The sequence below is a fragment of the Salvelinus alpinus genome, chromosome 6 (assembly GCF_045679555.1).
Source record: "Salvelinus alpinus chromosome 6, SLU_Salpinus.1, whole genome shotgun sequence".
Lineage (NCBI taxonomy): Eukaryota > Metazoa > Chordata > Actinopteri > Salmoniformes > Salmonidae > Salvelinus > Salvelinus alpinus.
The window spans coordinates 49,281,049-49,294,313 of record NC_092091.1 but is presented as its reverse complement, the minus strand read 5'-3'; the positions used below and the strand labels follow the sequence as shown (position 1 = coordinate 49,294,313).

Genomic DNA, 13,265 nt, shown 5'->3' with positions numbered 1-13,265 from the left:
TGAGAGAGACCGAGTGTGTGAGATGAGAGAGAGCCCGAGTGTGAGAGAGAGAGAGAGAGACCGAGAGAGAGAGAGAGAGAGAGAGAGACCGAGTGTGAGATGAGAGAGAGCCCGAGTGTGAGATGAGAGAGAGCCCGAGAGTGTGAGAGAGTGTGAGAGAGAGAGACCGAGAGTGTGAGAGAGAGAGACCGAGAGTGTGGGATAGAAAGAGACCGAGTGTGTGAGAGAGAGACACCGAGTGTGTGAGAGAGAGACACCGAGTGTGTGAGAGAGAGAGACACCGAGTGTGTGAGAGAGAGAGACACCGAGTGTGTGAGAGAGAGAGAGACAGTGTGAGAGAGAGAGACAGTGTGTGAGAGAGAGAGAGAGACAGTGTGTGAGAGAGAGAGAGACAGAGTGTGAGAGAGAGAGAGACAGTGTGTGTGAGACACCGAGTGTGTGAGAGAGAGACACCGAGTGTGTGAGAGAGAGAGACACCGAGTGTGTGAGAGAGAGAGACACCGAGTGTGTGAGAGAGAGAGATACAGTGTGAGAGATAGAGAGAGAGACAGTGTGAGAGAGAGAGAGAGACAGTGTGAGAGAGAGAGAGACAGAGTGTGAGAGAGAGAGAGACAGTGTGTGTGAGAGAGAGAGAGAGAGAGAGACACAGTGTGAGAGAGAGAGAGACAGTGTGTGTGAGAGACCGAGTGTGTGAGAGACAGAGCGTGAGAGAGAGAGAGACAGAGCGTGAGAGAGAGAGACAGAGCGTGAGAGAGAGACAGAGCGTGAGAGAGAGACAGAGCGTGAGAGAGAGACAGAGCGTGAGAGAGAGAGACAGAGCGTGAGAGAGAGAGACAGAGCGTGAGAGAGAGAAAGAGCGTGAGAGAGAGAGAGCGTGAGAGAGAGAGAGAGAGCGTGAGAGAGAGAGAGAGAGCGTGAGAGAGAGAGAGAGAGAGCGTGAGAGAGAGAGACAGAGCGTGAGAGAGGGAGACAGAGCGTGAGAGAGAGAGACAGAGCGTGAGAGAGAGAGACAGAGCGTGAGAGAGAGAGACAGAGCGTGAGAGAGAGAGACAGAGCGTGAGAGAGAGAGACAGAGCGTGTGAGAGAGAGACAGAGCGTGTGAGAGAGAGACAGAGCGTGAGAGAGAGAGACAGAGCGTGAGAGAGAGAGACAGAGCGTGAGAGAGAGAGACAGAGCGTGAGAGAGAGAGACAGAGCGTGAGAGAGAGAGACAGAGCGTGAGAGAGAGAGACAGAGCGTGAGAGAGAGAGACAGAGCGTGAGCAAGAGACTGAGCGTGAGCAAGAGACTGAGCGTGAGCAAGAGACTGAGTGTGAGAGAGACAGCTGGTGAGCGACAAAGAGAGACACCGAGGGTGAGAGAGGGAGACACCGAGGGTGATAGAGAGAGAGACGCCGGGTAAGAAAGAGCGAGGCGCCGGGTGTGAGAGAGAGCGAGACGCCGGGTGTGAGCGAGACGCCGGGTGTGAGAGAGAGACGCCGGGTGTGAGAGAGACGCCGGGTTTGAGAGACGCCGGGTGTGAGAGAGACGCCGTGTGTGTGAGAGAGAGAGAAACGGCGAGAAACGGCGAGAGAGAGGCCGAGTGTGAGCGTGAGCAAGAGACCGAGTGTGAGAGAGAGAGAGAGACCAAGTGTGTGAGAGAGAGAGAGACCGAGTGTGAGAGAGAGACCGAGTGTGTGTGACAGAGAGAGAGAGAGACGGGGCGGAGCGCGGGAGAGAGTGGGAGACATGGCGGAGCGCGAGAGAGAGTGGGAGACATGGCGGAGCGCGAGAGAGAGTGGGAGACATGGCGGAGCGCGAGAGAGAGTGGGAGACATGGCGGAGAGAGAGTGGGAGACATGGCGGAGCGCGAGAGAGAGAGTGGGAGACGTGGCGGAGCGCGAGACGTGGCGTGGAGAGGGAGAGAGGGGGGAAACGTGGCGGAGCGCAAGAGAGAGAGAGAGAGGGAGACTTGGCGGAGCTCGAGAGAGAAAGAGGGAGAGAGAGAGAGGGAGACGTGGCGGAGAATGAGAGAGAGGGAGACGTGGTGGAACGGGCGCAAGAGAGAGAGAGGGAGACGTGGCGGAGTGTGAGAGGGAGACGTGGCGGAGTGTGAGAGGGAGACGTTGCGGAGCGCGTGAAGGGGAGACGTGGTGGAGGGAGAGAGGGGGAGACGTGGCTGAGCGCGAGAGAGGGAGCTGTTGCTGAGCGCAAGAGAGAGGTGGCGGAGGGCAAGAGAGAGTGGGAGATGTGGCGGAGCGCGAGAGAGAGAGAGACGTGGCGGAGCGCGAGAGAGAGAGAGACGTGGCGGAGCGAGGGAGAGGGAGATGTTGCCGACAGAGAGAGAGGGCGAGACGTGGCGGAGCGCGAGAGAGAGGGAGACGTGGCGGAGAGGGAGACGTGGCGGAGAGGGTGGCGGAGCGCGAGAGAGAGAGTGGGAGACGTGGCGGAGCGCGAGAGAGGGAGACGTGGTGTGGAGAGGGAGAGAGGGGGAAACGTGGCGGAGCGCAAGAGAGAGAGATAGAGGGAGACTTGGCGGAGCACGGGAGAGAGAGGGAGATGTGGTGGAGCAGGCGCGCGAGAGACAGGGATACGTGTCGGAGTGTGAGAGGGAGACTTAGCGAAGCGCGTGAGGGGGAGATGTGGAGGAGCTCGTGAGGGGGAGACGTGGTGGAGCTCGTGAGGGGGAGACGTGGTGGAGCTCGTGAGGGGGAGACGTGGTGGAGCGCGTGAGGGGGAGACGTGGTGGAGCGCGTGAGGGGAAGACGTGGTGGAGCGCGTGAGGGGGAGACGTGGTGGAGCGCGTGAGGGGGAGACGTGGTGGAGCGCGTGAGGGGGAGACGTGGTGGAGCGCGTGAGGGGGAGACGTGGTGGAGCGCGTGAGGGGGAGACGTGGTGGAGCGCGTGAGGGGGAGACGTGGTGGAGCGCGTGAGGGGGAGACGTGGTGGAGCTCGTGAGGGGGAGACGTGGTGGAGCGCGTGAGGGGGAGACGGGGTGGAGCGCGTGAGGGGGAGACGTGGCGGAGCGCGGGATGGGGATACGTGGGGGAGCGCAGGAGGGGGAGACGTGGCGGAGCGCGAGTGTGGGAGACGGGCGGTGCGCGAGTGTGGGAGACGTGGCGGTGCGCGAGTGTGGGAGACGTGGCGGTGCGCGAGTGTGGGAGACGTGGCGGTGCGCGAGTGTGGGAGACGTGGCGGAGCGCGAGTGTGGGAGACGTGGCGGAGGGCGAGTGTGGGAGACGTGGCGGTGCGCGAGTGTGGGAGACGTGGCGGTGCGCGAGTGTGGGAGACGTGGCGGAGCGCGAGTGTGGGAGACGTGGCGGAGCGCGAGTGTGGGAGACGTGGCGGAGCGCGAGTGTGGGAGACGTGGCGGAGCGCGAGTGTGGGAGACGTGGCGGAGCGCGAGTGTGGGAGACGTGGCGGAGCTCGAGAGAGAAAGACGGAGGGAGAGAGAGAGGGAGACATGGCGGAGCACGGGAGAGAGAGGGAGATGTGGTGGAGCAGGCGCGCGAGAGACAGGGATACGTGTCGGAGTGTGAGAGGGAGACGTAGCGAAGCGCGTGAGGGGGAGTCTTGGCGGAGCGCGTGAGGGGGAGTCTTGGCGGAGCGCGTGAGGGGGAGACGTGGCGGAGCTCGTGAGGGGGAGACGTGGCGGAGCTCGTGAGGGGGAGACGTGGCGGAGCTCGTGAGGGGGAGACGTAGCGAAGCGCGTGAGGGGGAGTCTTGGCGGAGCGCGTGAGGGGGAGACGTGGCGGAGCTCGTGAGGGGGAGACGTGGCGGAGCTCGTGAGGGGGAGACGTGGCGGAGCTCGTGAGGGGGAGACGTGGCGGAGCTCGTGAGGGGGAGACGTGGCGGAGCTCGTGAGGGGGAGACGTGGCGGAGCGCGTGAGGGGGAGACGTGGCGGAGCGCGTGAGGGGGAGACGTGGCGGAGCGCGTGAGGGGGAGACGTGGCGGAGCGCGTGAGGGGGAGACGTGGCGGAGCGCGTGAGGGGGAGACGTGGCGGAGCGCGTGAGGGGGAGACGTGGCGGAGCGCGTGAGGGGGAGACGTGGCGGAGCGCGTGAGGGGGAGACGTGGCGGAGCGCGTGAGGGGGAGACGTGGCGGAGCGCGTGAGGGGGAGACGTGGCGGAGCGCGTGAGGGGGAGACGTGGCGGAGCGCGTGAGGGGGAGACGTGGCGGAGCGCGTGAGGGGGAGACGTGGCGGAGCGCGTGAGGGGGAGACGTGGCGGAGCGCGTGAGGGGGAGACGTGGCGGAGCGCGTGAGGGGGAGACGTGGCGGAGCGCGTGAGGGGGAGACGTGGCGGAGCGCGTGAGGGGGAGACGTGGCGGAGCGCGTGAGGGGGAGACGTGGCGGAGCGCGTGATGGGGAGACGTGGCGGAGCTCGAGAGAGAGGGAGACTTGGTGGAGCGAGAGATCAAGGGAGACGTGGTGGAGAGAGAGATAGAGGGAGACGTGGTGGAGCGAGAGATAGAGGGAGACGTGGTGGAGCGAGAGAGAGGGAGGCGTGGTGGAGCGAGCGCGAGAGAGAGAGAGGGAGACGTGGCGGAGAGAGAGAGGAAGACGTGGCGGAGCGCGGGATGGGGATACGTGGCGGAGCGCAGGAGGGGGAGACGTGGCGGAGCGCGAGAGAGGGGGAGACGTGGTTCAGCACGAGAGAGGGAGACGTGGCGGAGTGGGAGAGAGAGAGAGGGAGACGTGGCAAGCGCGAGAGAGGGGGAGACGTGGCAAGCGCGAGAGAGGGGGAGACGTGGCAAGCGCGAGAGAGGGGGAGACGTGGCGGAGCGCGAGAGAGGGGGAGACGTGGCGGAGCGCGAGAGAGAGGGAGACGTGGCGGAGCGCGAGAGAGGGGGAGACGTGGTTCAGCACGAGAGAGAGAGACGTGGCAGAGCGCGGGAGAGAGAGAGAGAGGGAGACGTGGCAAGCGCGAGAGAGGGGGAGACGTGGCAAGCGCGAGAGAGGGGGAGACGTGGCAAGCGCGAGAGAGGGGGAGACGTGGCGGAGCGCGAGAGAGAGGGAGACGTGGCGGAGCGTGAGAGGGGGAGACGTTGTAGAGCGCGAGAGGGGGAGACGTTGTAGAGCGCGAGAGGGGGAGACGTTGTAGAGCGCGAGAGGGGGAGACGTTGTAGAGCGCGAGAGGGGGAGACGTTGTAGAGCGCGAGAGGGGGAGACGTTGTAGAGCGCGAGAGGGGGAGACGTGGCTGAGAGAGAGAGAAAGGGTGACGTGGCGGAGCGAGAGAGAGAGGGAGACGTGGCGGAGCGCGAGAGAGAGAGAGGGAGACGTAGCGGAGTGTGAGAGGGAGAGGGAGGGAGATGTGGTAGAGCGCGAGTGGGAGACGTAGAGGAGCCCGAGTGGGAGACGTATTAGAGCGCAAGAGAGAGAGGGAGACGTAGTGGAGCGAGAGAGAGGGAGACGTAGTGGAGCGAGAGAGAGGGAGACGTAGTGGAGCGAGAGAGAGGGAGACGTAGTGGAGCGAGAGAGAGGGAGACGTAGTGGAGCGAGAGAGAGGGAGACGTAGTGGAGCGAGAGAGAGGGAGACGTAGTGGAGCGAGAGAGAGGGAGACGTAGTGGAGCGAGAGAGAGGGAGACATAGTGGAGCGAGAGAGAGGGAGACGTAGTGGAGCGAGAGAGAGAGAGAGAGGGAGACGTAGTGGAGCGAGAGAGAGGAAGACGTGGCGGAGCGCGGGATGGGGATACGTGGTGGAGCGCAGGAGGGGGAGACGTGGCGGAGCGCGAGTGTGGGAGACGTGGCGGAGCGCGAGTGTGGGAGACGTGGCGGTGCGCGAGTGTGGGAGACGTGGCGGTACGCGAGTGTGGGAGACGTGGCGGTGCGCGAGTGTGGGAGACGTGGCGGAGCGCGAGTGTGGGAGACGTGGCGGAGCGCTAGAGAGAGAGAGACGTGGCGGTTCGTTAGAGACGTGGTAGAGCGCGAGATAGAGGGAGTCGTGGTAGAGAGAGAGGGAGACGTGGCTTAGAGCGAGAGAGACGTGGCGGAGAGCGAAAGAGAGCTTGGGAGATGTGGCAGAGCGCGTGAGAGAGAGAGGGAGACGTGGCAGAGCTTAGGAAAGAGAGAGAGGGAGACGTGGCGGAGTGGGAGAGAGAGAGAGGGAGACGTGGCAAGCGCGAGAGAGGGGGAGACGTGGCAAGCGCGAGAGAGAGGGAGACGTGGCGGAGCGCGAGAGAGGGGGACGTAGTGGAGCGAGAGAGAGGGAGACGTAGTGGAGCGAGAGAGAGGGAGACGTAGTGGAGCGAGAGAGAGGGAGACGTAGTGGAGCGAGAGAGAGGGAGACGTAGTGGAGCGAGAGAGAGGGAGACGTAGTGGAGCGAGAGAGAGAGTGACGTGGCGGAGCGAGAGAGAGAGGGAGACGTGGCGGTGCGCGAGTGTGGGAGACGTGGCGGAGCGCGAGTGTGGGAGACGTGGCGGAGCTCGAGTGTGGGAGACGTGGCGGAGCGCGAGTGTGGGAGACGTGGCGGAGCGCTAGAGAGAGAGAGACGTGGCGGTTCGTTAGAGACGTGGTAGAGCGCGAGAGAGAGGGAGTCGTGGTAGAGAGAGAGGGAGACGTGGCTTAGAGCGAGAGAGACGTGGCGGAGAGCGAAAGAGAGCTTGGGAGATGTGGCAGAGCGCGTGAGAGAGAGAGGGAGACGTGGCAGAGGTTAGGAAAGAGAGAGAGGGAGACGTGGCGGAGTGGGAGAGAGAGAGAGGGAGACGTGGCAAGCGCGAGAGAGGGGGAGACGTGGCAAGCGCGAGAGAGGGGGAGACGTGGCAAGCGCGAGAGAGGGGGAGACGTGGCGGAGCGCGAGAGAGGGGGAGACGTGGCGGAGCGCGAGAGAGGGGGAGACGTGGTTCAGCACGAGAGAGAGAGACGTGGCAGAGCGCGGGAGAGAGAGAGAGGGGGAGACGTTGTAGAGCGCGAGAGGGGGAGACGTTGTAGAGCGCGAGAGGGGGAGACGTTGTAGAGCGCGAGAGGGGGAGACGTTGTAGAGCGCGAGAGGGGGAGACGTTGTAGAGCGCGAGAGGGGGAGACGTGGCGGAGCGCGAGTGTGGGAGACGTGGCGGAGCGCGTGAGGGGGAGACGTGGCGGAGCGCGTGAGGGGGAGACGTGGCGGAGCGCGTGAGGGGGAGACGTGGCGGAGCGCGTGAGGGGGAGACGTGGCGGAGCGCGTGAGGGGGAGACGTGGCGGAGCGCGTGAGGGGGAGACGTGGCGGAGCGCGTGAGGGGGAGACGTGGCGGAGCGCGTGAGGGGGAGACGTGGCGGAGCGCGTGAGGGGGAGACGTGGCGGAGCTCGTGAGGGGGAGACGTGGCGGAGCTCGTGAGGGGGAGACGTGGCGGAGCTCGTGAGGGGGAGACGTGGCGGAGCGCGTGAGGGGGAGACGTGGCGGAGCGCGTGAGGGGGAGACGTGGCGGAGCGCGTGAGGGGGAGACGTGGCGGAGCGCGTGAGGGGGAGACGTGGCGGAGCGCGTGAGGGGGAGACGTGGCGGAGCGCGTGAGGGGGAGACGTGGCGGAGCGCGTGAGGGGGAGACGTGGCGGAGCTCGAGAGAGAGGGAGACTTGGTGGAGCGAGAGATCAAGGGAGACGTGGTGGAGAGAGAGATAGAGGGAGACGTGGTGGAGAGAGAGATAGAGGGAGACGTGGTGGAGCGAGAGAGAGGGAGGCGTGGTGGAGCGAGCGCGAGAGAGAGAGAGGGAGACGTGGCGGAGAGAGAGAGGAAGACGTGGCGGAGCGCGGGATGGGGATACGTGGCGGAGCGCAGGAGGGGGAGACGTGGCGGAGCGCGAGAGAGGGGGAGACGTGGTTCAGCACGAGAGAGGGAGACGTGGCGGAGTGGGAGAGAGAGAGAGGGAGACGTGGCAAGCGCGAGAGAGGGGGAGACGTAGTGGAGCGAGAGAGAGGGAGACGTAGTGGAGCGAGAGAGAGGGAGACGTAGTGGAGCGAGAGAGAGGGAGACGTAGTGGAGCGAGAGAGAGGGAGACGTAGTGGAGCGAGAGAGAGGGAGACGTAGTGGAGCGAGAGAGAGGGAGACGTAGTGGAGCGAGAGAGAGGGAGACGTAGTGGAGCGAGAGAGAGGGAGACGTAGTGGAGCGAGAGAGAGGGAGACGTAGTGGAGCGAGAGAGAGGGAGACATAGTGGAGCGAGAGAGAGGGAGACGTAGTGGAGCGAGAGAGAGAGAGAGAGGGAGACGTAGTGGAGCGAGAGAGAGGAAGACGTGGCGGAGCGCGGGATGGGGATACGTGGTGGAGCGCAGGAGGGGGAGACGTGGCGGAGCGCGAGTGTGGGAGACGTGGCGGAGCGCGAGTGTGGGAGACGTGGCGGTGCGCGAGTGTGGGAGACGTGGCGGTACGCGAGTGTGGGAGACGTGGCGGTGCGCGAGTGTGGGAGACGTGGCGGAGCGCGAGTGTGGGAGACGTGGCGGAGCGCTAGAGAGAGAGAGACGTGGCGGTTCGTTAGAGACGTGGTAGAGCGCGAGATAGAGGGAGTCGTGGTAGAGAGAGAGGGAGACGTGGCTTAGAGCGAGAGAGACGTGGCGGAGAGCGAAAGAGAGCTTGGGAGATGTGGCAGAGCGCGTGAGAGAGAGAGGGAGACGTGGCAGAGCTTAGGAAAGAGAGAGAGGGAGACGTGGCGGAGTGGGAGAGAGAGAGAGGGAGACGTGGCAAGCGCGAGAGAGGGGGAGACGTGGCAAGCGCGAGAGAGAGGGAGACGTGGCGGAGCGCGAGAGAGGGGGACGTAGTGGAGCGAGAGAGAGGGAGACGTAGTGGAGCGAGAGAGAGGGAGACGTAGTGGAGCGAGAGAGAGGGAGACGTAGTGGAGCGAGAGAGAGGGAGACGTAGTGGAGCGAGAGAGAGGGAGACGTAGTGGAGCGAGAGAGAGAGTGACGTGGCGGAGCGAGAGAGAGAGGGAGACGTGGCGGTGCGCGAGTGTGGGAGACGTGGCGGAGCGCGAGTGTGGGAGACGTGGCGGAGCTCGAGTGTGGGAGACGTGGCGGAGCGCGAGTGTGGGAGACGTGGCGGAGCGCTAGAGAGAGAGAGACGTGGCGGTTCGTTAGAGACGTGGTAGAGCGCGAGAGAGAGGGAGTCGTGGTAGAGAGAGAGGGAGACGTGGCTTAGAGCGAGAGAGACGTGGCGGAGAGCGAAAGAGAGCTTGGGAGATGTGGCAGAGCGCGTGAGAGAGAGAGGGAGACGTGGCAGAGGTTAGGAAAGAGAGAGAGGGAGACGTGGCGGAGTGGGAGAGAGAGAGAGGGAGACGTGGCAAGCGCGAGAGAGGGGGAGACGTGGCAAGCGCGAGAGAGGGGGAGACGTGGCAAGCGCGAGAGAGGGGGAGACGTGGCGGAGCGCGAGAGAGGGGGAGACGTGGCGGAGCGCGAGAGAGGGGGAGACGTGGTTCAGCACGAGAGAGAGAGACGTGGCAGAGCGCGGGAGAGAGAGAGAGGGGGAGACGTTGTAGAGCGCGAGAGGGGGAGACGTTGTAGAGCGCGAGAGGGGGAGACGTTGTAGAGCGCGAGAGGGGGAGACGTTGTAGAGCGCGAGAGGGGGAGACGTTGTAGAGCGCGAGAGGGGGAGACGTGGCGGAGCGCGAGTGTGGGAGACGTGGCGGAGCGCGTGAGGGGGAGACGTGGCGGAGCGCGTGAGGGGGAGACGTGGCGGAGCGCGTGAGGGGGAGACGTGGCGGAGCGCGTGAGGGGGAGACGTGGCGGAGCGCGTGAGGGGGAGACGTGGCGGAGCGCGTGAGGGGGAGACGTGGCGGAGCGCGTGAGGGGGAGACGTGGCGGAGCGCGTGAGGGGGAGACGTGGCGGAGCGCGTGAGGGGGAGACGTGGCGGAGCTCGTGAGGGGGAGACGTGGCGGAGCTCGTGAGGGGGAGACGTGGCGGAGCTCGTGAGGGGGAGACGTGGCGGAGCGCGTGAGGGGGAGACGTGGCGGAGCGCGTGAGGGGGAGACGTGGCGGAGCGCGTGAGGGGGAGACGTGGCGGAGCGCGTGAGGGGGAGACGTGGCGGAGCGCGTGAGGGGGAGACGTGGCGGAGCGCGTGAGGGGGAGACGTGGCGGAGCGCGTGAGGGGGAGACGTGGCGGAGCTCGAGAGAGAGGGAGACTTGGTGGAGCGAGAGATCAAGGGAGACGTGGTGGAGAGAGAGATAGAGGGAGACGTGGTGGAGAGAGAGATAGAGGGAGACGTGGTGGAGCGAGAGAGAGGGAGGCGTGGTGGAGCGAGCGCGAGAGAGAGAGAGGGAGACGTGGCGGAGAGAGAGAGGAAGACGTGGCGGAGCGCGGGATGGGGATACGTGGCGGAGCGCAGGAGGGGGAGACGTGGCGGAGCGCGAGAGAGGGGGAGACGTGGTTCAGCACGAGAGAGGGAGACGTGGCGGAGTGGGAGAGAGAGAGAGGGAGACGTGGCAAGCGCGAGAGAGGGGGAGACGTGGCAAGCGCGAGAGAGGGGGAGACGTGGCAAGCGCGAGAGAGGGGGAGACGTGGCGGAGCGCGAGAGAGGGGGAGACGTGGCGGAGCGCGAGAGAGGGGGAGACGTGGCGGAGCGCGAGAGAGGGGGAGACGTGGTTCAGCACGAGAGAGAGAGACGTGGCAGAGCGCGGGAGAGAGAGAGAGAGGGAGACGTGGCAAGCGCGAGAGAGGGGGAGACGTGGCAAGCGCGAGAGAGGGGGAGACGTGGCAAGCGCGAGAGAGGGGGAGACGTGGCGGAGCGCGAGAGAGAGGGAGACGTGGCGGAGCGTGAGAGGGGGAGACGTTGTAGAGCGCGAGAGGGGGAGACGTTGTAGAGCGCGAGAGGGGGAGACGTTGTAGAGCGCGAGAGGGGGAGACGTTGTAGAGCGCGAGAGGGGGAGACGTGGCTGAGAGAGAGAGAAAGGGTGACGTGGCGGAGCGAGAGAGAGAGGGAGACGTGGCGGAGCGCGAGAGAGAGAGAGGGAGACGTAGCGGAGTGTGAGAGGGAGAGGGAGGGAGATGTGGTAGAGCGCGAGTGGGAGACGTAGAGGAGCCCGAGTGGGAGACGTATTAGAGCGCAAGAGAGAGAGGGAGACGTAGTGGAGCGAGAGAGAGGGAGACGTAGTGGAGCGAGAGAGAGGGAGACGTAGTGGAGCGAGAGAGAGGGAGACGTAGTGGAGCGAGAGAGAGGGAGACGTAGTGGAGCGAGAGAGAGGGAGACGTAGTGGAGCGAGAGAGAGGGAGACGTAGTGGAGCGAGAGAGAGGGAGACGTAGTGGAGCGAGAGAGAGGGAGACATAGTGGAGCGAGAGAGAGGGAGACGTAGTGGAGCGAGAGAGAGAGAGAGAGGGAGACGTAGTGGAGCGAGAGAGAGGAAGACGTGGCGGAGCGCGGGATGGGGATACGTGGTGGAGCGCAGGAGGGGGAGACGTGGCGGAGCGCGAGTGTGGGAGACGTGGCGGAGCGCGAGTGTGGGAGACGTGGCGGTGCGCGAGTGTGGGAGACGTGGCGGTACGCGAGTGTGGGAGACGTGGCGGTGCGCGAGTGTGGGAGACGTGGCGGAGCGCGAGTGTGGGAGACGTGGCGGAGCGCTAGAGAGAGAGAGACGTGGCGGTTCGTTAGAGACGTGGTAGAGCGCGAGATAGAGGGAGTCGTGGTAGAGAGAGAGGGAGACGTGGCTTAGAGCGAGAGAGACGTGGCGGAGAGCGAAAGAGAGCTTGGGAGATGTGGCAGAGCGCGTGAGAGAGAGAGGGAGACGTGGCAGAGCTTAGGAAAGAGAGAGAGGGAGACGTGGCGGAGTGGGAGAGAGAGAGAGGGAGACGTGGCAAGCGCGAGAGAGGGGGAGACGTGGCAAGCGCGAGAGAGAGGGAGACGTGGCGGAGCGCGAGAGAGGGGGACGTAGTGGAGCGAGAGAGAGGGAGACGTAGTGGAGCGAGAGAGAGGGAGACGTAGTGGAGCGAGAGAGAGGGAGACGTAGTGGAGCGAGAGAGAGGGAGACGTAGTGGAGCGAGAGAGAGGGAGACGTAGTGGAGCGAGAGAGAGAGTGACGTGGCGGAGCGAGAGAGAGAGGGAGACGTGGCGGTGCGCGAGTGTGGGAGACGTGGCGGAGCGCGAGTGTGGGAGACGTGGCGGAGCGCGAGTGTGGGAGACGTGGCGGAGCTCGAGTGTGGGAGACGTGGCGGAGCGCGAGTGTGGGAGACGTGGCGGAGCGCTAGAGAGAGAGAGACGTGGCGGTTCGTTAGAGACGTGGTAGAGCGCGAGAGAGAGGGAGTCGTGGTAGAGAGAGAGGGAGACGTGGCTTAGAGCGAGAGAGACGTGGCGGAGAGCGAAAGAGAGCTTGGGAGATGTGGCAGAGCGCGTGAGAGAGAGAGGGAGACGTGGCAGAGGTTAGGAAAGAGAGAGAGGGAGACGTGGCGGAGTGGGAGAGAGAGAGAGGGAGACGTGGCAAGCGCGAGAGAGGGGGAGACGTGGCAAGCGCGAGAGAGGGGGAGACGTGGCAAGCGCGAGAGAGGGGGAGACGTGGCGGAGCGCGAGAGAGGGGGAGACGTGGCGGAGCGCGAGAGAGGGGGAGACGTGGTTCAGCACGAGAGAGAGAGACGTGGCAGAGCGCGGGAGAGAGAGAGAGGGGGAGACGTTGTAGAGCGCGAGAAGGCGAGACGTTGTAGAGTGCGAGAGGGGGAGACGTTGTAGAGCGCGAGAGGGGGAGACGTTGTAGAGCGCGAGAGGGGGAGACGTTGTAGAGCGCGAGAGGGGGAGACGTGGCGGAGCGCGAGTGTGGGAGACGTGGCGGTGCGCGAGTTTGGGAGACGTGGCGGTGCGCGAGTGTGGGAGACGTGGCGGTGCGCGAGTGTGGGAGACGTGGCGGAGCGCGAGTGTGGGAGACGTGGCGGAGCGCGAGGGTGGGAGACGTGGCGGAGCGCGAGTGTGGGAGACGTGGCGGAGCGCTAGAGAGAGAGAGACGTGGCGGTTCGTTAGAGACGTGGTAGAGCGCGAGAGAGAGGGAGTCGTGGTAGAGAGAGAGGGAGACGTGGCTTAGAGCGAGAGAGACGTGGCGGAGAGCGAAAGAGAGCTTGGGAGATGTGGCAGAGCGCGTGAGAGAGAGAGGGAGACGTGGCGGAGCGCGAGAGGGGGAGACGTTGTAGAGCGCGAGAGGGGGAGACGTTGTAGAGCGCGAGAGGGGGAGACGTTGTAGAGCGCGAGAGGGGGAGACGTTGTAGAGCGCGAGAGGGGGAGACGTTGTAGAGCGCGAGAGGGGGAGACGTGGCTGAGAGAGAGAGAAAGGGTGACGTGGCGGAGCGCGAGAGAGAGAGAGGGAGACGTGGCGGAGCGCGAGAGAGAGAGAGGGAGACGTAGCGGAG

General features: G+C 65.1%; 1 protein-coding gene across 2 annotated transcripts in view; it reads left to right on the top strand.

Moving 5' to 3' along the window:
• The window catches only part of LOC139578784 (SH2B adapter protein 1-like), an 82,761-nt gene that overhangs the window by 17,342 nt on the left and 52,154 nt on the right, over positions 1-13,265 (top strand). The window lies entirely within an intron of this gene.